The sequence below is a fragment of the Helianthus annuus genome, chromosome 9 (assembly GCF_002127325.2).
Source record: "Helianthus annuus cultivar XRQ/B chromosome 9, HanXRQr2.0-SUNRISE, whole genome shotgun sequence".
Taxonomy (NCBI): Eukaryota; Viridiplantae; Streptophyta; class Magnoliopsida; order Asterales; family Asteraceae; genus Helianthus; species Helianthus annuus.
The window spans coordinates 61,642,940-61,650,025 of NC_035441.2; positions in this window are offsets into that span (position 1 = coordinate 61,642,940).

Here is a 7,086-nt window from a genome sequence, read left to right on the forward strand (position 1 = left end):
CTAAACTATTAACTGTGAACTCGCTCAACTAGTTGTTGACTCTCTGCTGCATGCCTTGCAGGACGTTAGGTACATAAGGAGCTTGCACAGGGAGGAGCAGGTCGTTGTGGAGCATGGATCGTGGATGTTTTGCTAAACTTTATAACACTTAAACTTATTACATACTTTGGGTTTCATGATTATGCTTCCGCTACTTAAAAACTATGATTATGTTTTGATCACCTATCGTATTGAATGATTGGTTTACATTTGTTATATTTGATATTAATTACATGTTCAATATGATTGGTGGCTTGATCCTGGTCAGTCACGCTCCCAAGCGGTGATACTCCGCAGGTGGATTTTGGGGGTGTGACATTCCGCACCTGAAACGTAGTTGAACGCCTCTGAACGACTCATTCGGGTCGAATTCACAATCCTACAAGTGGTATCAGAGCTTGGGAGGAGGTTTTCTACAGAAATTAGCTGGATTTCATCATCGTTTCTTTCTTCTACACCTTCTATTTTCAATTCAGAAAGTTGTAACGGTCAGATTTTGCTCAAAATTTCACAGACTATGTGTGATTGGATATTGATAAACCCTGGAAAGATTCAGACCAAAATACAGACTAAAAATGGACCAAATGACCTTCGAATTTAGTTCCGCTTATTTGGACATCTGATAGTTTCGCTTATCTGAACATCATAGTTCCGCTCATTTGGTCAACAATAAGTAGTTCCGCTTCAAATTACTTGATAGTTCAGCTTGTGTGTCACAGAAAGTAGGGTTCCGCTTCAAGGGACAGATTTGGATTTTCGCTTATTGGTTTCGCCTCAAATATACATTTGAGGTTTCGCTTCAAATATACATTTGAGGTTTCGCTTCAAAGGACTTGCTGAGGTTTCGCTTATTGGTTCAAACACTAATTTCGCTCATATGTACTTTGAAGTTTCGCTTATCTGGTTATCTGGGATTTCGCTTATTGTGCACACTCATCTAATTTCGCTTATTAGTCACTGATCTTGAAATACGTGCAAAGTCAACATGGATAAAGAATTTTACAACGCATTTGCAACACCGTCTGGTCCAGCTACAATTGCTCAGGCCATGAGCTTAGAGAACGAGACGGGAACCACCCAAAAGCCCCCGAAGTTGATGAGTATCGAAGAATACTATGGGTGGAAAGATAGATTTGAGAACTGGGTTGAAGCGAATCATCTTAGATCATGGGAATGCATCTTAAAGAAATATGTGTTACCTAGAACAGATTTACAAGTTCTCAAAGAGTTATCTGAGTTCACAGATCAAGAAAGGGTGATGTACAAAGCCGAGAAGATGATGATCAGTTTATTGCTGCAAGCAATCAAAGAAGATATATTCATATTGCTTCAACATGACAAAACTGCAAAGTCAATCCGGGATGCACTTAAAGTAAAATTTGAAGGAAACGAGAACATGATAAAGAGCAAGAAAGCATTGCTTAAGAAAGAGTTTGATCTGTTCAGCAGTCTACCGGGTGAAGACACAAAGAAACAGATTGAGAGATACTGTCACTTAGTGCGATCAATGTCAATGTTGAGTAGTACTAAAGATCGTGAAGAGTGGGTGGACAAGCTAGCCGATGCTCTACCACAGAAAGAGTGGGGAACATATCTGATGATTCTGAAAAACACGGGTGTTTATGATGGGTTAACGATTTCTCAGTTTATCGAAAAGATCGAGAGTCAGGATTTGGAACAACAGAAGATCGCCAGGATGAACAGTCCGAGTGGTCAACAGGATGTGAAGATGTACTACAAGGGTAGCATTCCAGTTCCAGAATCTGAGAGAAGTCCGAAAATCCAAACTGCATTCAATGCTGGGGATTCATCAGAAAAGGCTGATCAGGAATCTAACAAAAGCAGTAGTGGATTCTCATCATATCCGAGTGTCAATCCTAAAGAGTCAAACACAAGCTTTCAGTCTCAAAGCACAAAAACAGGAAATGGCTACTTCATTCAATGCAACATTGCTCTAAATCTTCCAGAAGGTCAAAGCTTCTCAGAAGACACTGCTAAAGACCACATGGCTCTACTTGGTTCTGTGTTGTTATCTTATGAGGGTCTTGTAGCTGGTCGAATTGGAAATCCTATGCTTACAAAGGAGGATTACGATCAGATAGACGCCGAAGAGATGGAACTGATGGATATCAAATGGTGTCTAGCTAGTGTTCTTAGACGAGCTGAAAAGTTCAAGACAATTACCGGGAGAAATGACTTTCTCGATGCTCATGTATCTACTTTAGGTTTTGATAAATCTAAAGTTACTTGTTTTCGTTGCAGAGAGAAAGGACATTTCAAACGGGAGTGCAAAAACAGAGAAGCTAGTGGTGCTCAGAATCCATTTGGAAAAGACGATTACTATCGGAAAGCCATTTATCAGCAAGTTGGTCAATCACAAGATTCACAGACGGCTCATGGTAGAAAGCTTGAGGATTCAAAGAGAGCTTGTTTAGTAGACTTCAACTGGAGCAACTACATATCTCCTGATAGCAAAGCCTGTCTAGTTGATCAAGATGATGAAAGACTACCTGAAGGCTTCAGCTGGGATATGTTTGTTGATGAAAAAGGAGATTTCAAAGCTTTTATCGCCAAGATTGTCAGAGAGCCAGACATGTTTGCTACCTGGATGAAGTCTATTGGGTTGAATGTGAAGAGTGAGGATGAAAAGTCTGTTACTTCAGATGAAAGTTCAGAAAGTTCTGATGAAATGTCACAGATTTCAGATGAGAGTGAACAAAATGTTGTTAATTCAGGAAAAGAAGTTGTATTTGATCAAACACCGTCAGATTCTGGTTCATCAGATGTTGATTCTGAAAAATCTGTATAGTTTGATTAGTCACCAGTTGATAGTAGCAGTGATGATGAGGAAGAAAAGCATATCAATATTGCAAAATCTTATCTTTCTCCTGAAAGTTTTCATTTCTATTTTGCAGAACGCTTTGAAAAACTGAAGGAGAAAAGAGCTGCTAAAGAACAACAAAAAAAATCTGAAGATGATGTTTAAAATATTGATAGTGTTGCTGAGAAGATTACTGAAGTTGAGAAAGTAATTGAAGTTGAAAAGATGAAAGAAGAAGAAAAGGTGATTGAAGTTGTGAAAACAATCAAGGTTGAGAACATTGTTGAAGTTGTCAAGCCTTGCACAAAGTGTTTGGAAGCTTGCAAGGAATGTGCAGCAAAAGATGATATTATTGCTGAGTATGAGAAGAAGAAGGAGCAGTTACTGTTCAATCTCAACTATGTAAAAGAATCATATGATGTCTTGAACAAAACAGTAACTGGTCTCCAAAAGACAAACTCAGAGAGAGAACAAGCACTTACAATGATGAATGCTGTGACGATGACAAAGCAGAAAGCCATTAACTTCTACATCGAAGAAAGTGCTAAATGGAAGCAAGAGTTGGAAACAGAAAAGATTGAGAATGAGAGGATTAGACGTTTACTGCAAAGTTATTCTAGTTCTGATTATCTCATTGATCGTATTTACCCAACTGTTGCAGGAATGGAAGCTTTTCAAGACGAGAAGCAAAAGAAGAAGAAAGATTGTGGTAAGAAACCGACCGTTAGCTATAACAAGTGTCCGCCTCCGATTTGGGAAGGGTACTCTCCTAGAAAACCAAACGAGGATCAATTGGAAAAAGCAGTCAATATAAAGCTTAAAACCGACACAACTGATGTATTACCAGATAACATTGATATCACATTTTCCTCGTCCGATACTGATCATGAGTCTGAGTTAAGCAAAAAGGTGGTCGATCAAGTGTTGGATACTGATGAGGAATCCGAGTCAAATTCTGAGTCTGGAAAGTCAAATTCGCCAGTCAACAGGGAAAATTCGTCGGTCAAACGATCTTACAGTAAAGAATTTTTGTTATCAAAAGCAAATTTGAATGATGAAACATTCGAAGTAGTTTATACTTTGAATGGTTCTGACAAATTATATTACAACAAAGAGTTCCCAATAATGAGTATTAAAGCGGAATTGATTAACAAAACTTTCAAACTAATAGAGATTAATATTCCTGAATTGAAAGTTTTGAAAAATTTTGAAAAATCTAAAAAATATACTTCAAGAGTTCAACAACGATTAAACAAGAAAAAAGGTTACAATTCTGGTTCCAGTTTTCAAAAGAAACCTAACCAAAATCGTAGCTACAAAAAGAAAGGTCTTGGTTTTATTCCACCAGAAAATTATAATAATGATAAAAATTCTAAAACAAAAACAGAATTTGTGTCAGGTGGAAGCTCAGATGAGGAACAGAAGAAACCATTCTGGAGACAGTCAAATCAAGAGTTTCTTGCTGAAAAGAAAAAGAATGGAACTGAAGTGTTTTATCAAAGAGAGACTAGAACCTCTTACAAGTGCAATGAAGCTGGTCACATTGCATAGAATTGTTCAAAGAATGCAAAAACAAAACAGGGAGTTTCTCAGAAATTAAAAGAAAAAGTTTTTGATATTGAACCACCAACTGAAAAACTTAAAGTTTTTGAAAATTCAACTTATGAGGTTGGTGAATGTTCGAAGAAGAATATGTATGAAAGAAAGGAAAAGACAATCAAGTGTAGGTTGTTAAAAGGAATGATGTGAATGTCGGCGATGAATCTGGTTCCACAAATCCAGAAGAGCCACAGGTTGAGGAGAAAATTTCGGTGAATGATGATGAATTTCCATCACTGAAATTTGAAGAAGTTAAAAAGAAAATTGGAAAAGTTGATATCTCGAAACAGTTTTACACTGAGAAAAATGAATTTGATGTCGAGAAAACTTTTAATGGAAGTATAAAGAAAATTTTTGGGAAAATGCTGAATGGGAAAGCAAAGGGGGTTAAAGATTTTTAAGCGACTAAAAAGGCAACATACAACCCCACTGCGCAAGAGTTGAAAGCCATCAAGTCTGAAAAGACTTGGATGGAAGTCTGTTTCCATAAAGTCTTAGGACTATGCCAGAGATCCCAAGTTTATATCGTGGATCAGGAATCAGCATCATTCTAGTGTTTAAAGATTGTTTGAAAATTGTTGAAATTGCTTAAATGTTTGCAGGTGAAAGGACTACGCCGGAGCTTCCAGGTTGGTAATTGAGAAGCAGGAATCGGCATCTTTCTGACTAATTTGACAAGTGATAAAGAGGTTTTTGTAGATGTTTCATTCCTACAGGAAAATCTACAAGTGGTATTATGTGGGTTTACTTACAAGTGGTATTTGTTGGTTATACTTTGAAGAGATTATATTTACAAGTGATACAGAAGTTTCTGAACTGCAAATAGTAAATCAGGGACATTAAGTTGTACTTGATTTACTATACATATGAGATTGATAAACAGGATGATGAACCATATCCCCATGCTTCACAAGTGGTAAACTTAAAAAGTGGTAAAAACAAACTCATTTTCCGGAAAAATTATTTCGATTAAAACAAACTTAAGTGTTTTGAGATCTAAATGAGAAATTGGTTTGTTGAAAGGGGGAGTTCAGAGTGTTTTTGTCGAGTGAATGGCGATTTGATGTGATTCGATATCAGTTGTCAAGTTTCTGTACAGTTTGTTTTACTTTTTACTTTTCAAGTGGGTCAAAAGTCTAGAAGTTTTCAAATTTCCTTTGAAATGTGTTTGCATTTTAGGGGGAGTAGAGAAATTTCAGAAAATCCAAAAACATTTGAAAATTTGAAAAAGAAAAAAACATGATAAAATTCAAAAATGAGTTTTGTTGTGAAAAGAGAAAATGATAGTACATCAGTAGGCTGTCACAACATGCTAAAGAAATGTAAAGATAAAAAGTGATAAACAATCTCACTAAGGATGTGCTAGTAGGTTTTTACACACTTAGTAAATTGTGACGAGATATAAACTAAATTTCAAACTTGCTTGTTATGTGGGTTAACACAAACTTGGATATATAGGTAACCCCTGAAATCTTGTTTGAAAGGTCTCTTATTCTGAGATACTAGGTCTTTATGCTCAGTGATATCTGGGGTATTATCCCGGGACTTCTGCTATATGGAAGTACTGATCTAGTCCCCGGATAATGCTTTCCGCAAAAGCTTGAAACATAGCTTCGCCCTCAGCATGCTGATGAAACAATAAAATTGATAGTCGATGCTGTTGAAATCAAAAGATCCTCTAAAGGGGACACACCAAAAGTCGAAGCCGTCATCTCTCTGCGTATACGGAAGTATCGACCTGAGCTCTCACGGCCCTCGCATCTAACCCCTAAACAGATATCAGCTGTAGTATACTCACCTGTAAGACTAAATATTAGGATCTGGATACGGGAGTATATTCAAGTAGTGAGATACACGAATAAGTCAGTATCTAAGACATTAACATCGTATCTCGGATCAATTGAACTTTGTGTGAGAATTTCAGTGGACCGATATACTGACAATCTAGGTGAATTGTTTTGAACTGAAAATGTAATCAAGCTTAACGGTGTTAGTGACATGTCTCATAAACTGATATCGTCCTCTTACACGAACTCACAAAATATGTTTGTAAATATTTCCTTTCTACATTCTCGTGCTTTTACAAGTGGTGTCAAATTTTTTTAAAAAAAATCCAAAAAGATTTTATATGTGTTTTAGCATAAACTTTTGAAAAAATCAAAAAGATTTTTGACAACTCATGTAGGAAAGCTGATTTTCAAAATTCCGAGTGCTAAACTTGATGACATTGTTGTGAGGGGGAGTGTGCTTTAATTGTCAAAATTTTTAATCAACAAGTGGTTCATCATAGAGAAAGTAATTTGAGGAAGAATTGTATTTGGTGTACTTATTTCAGAGAAAGAGTTAGTGTTCATGCTTTCATATTGATATTTTTTGAGAGTTTATGTCTGGGTTAAGAGTGTGCAGGAATAGCCAGGGTTTGATCTTGGATATGAAGATAGAGTGCCAGGTCTCGATTCCTGAAGATTCTGATTAAAGAAAGCCAAGTTTCGATCTTGAAATCAATCTTGATTCTGTGAAGGCCAGATAACGATCCTGAAGATGTTGCTGAAGAACAAAGGAATTCCAGCAAATCGAGAGGGGGAGTCTGAAGATACAGAAAAAGAGAAAAGCCCGGAGACTGATCA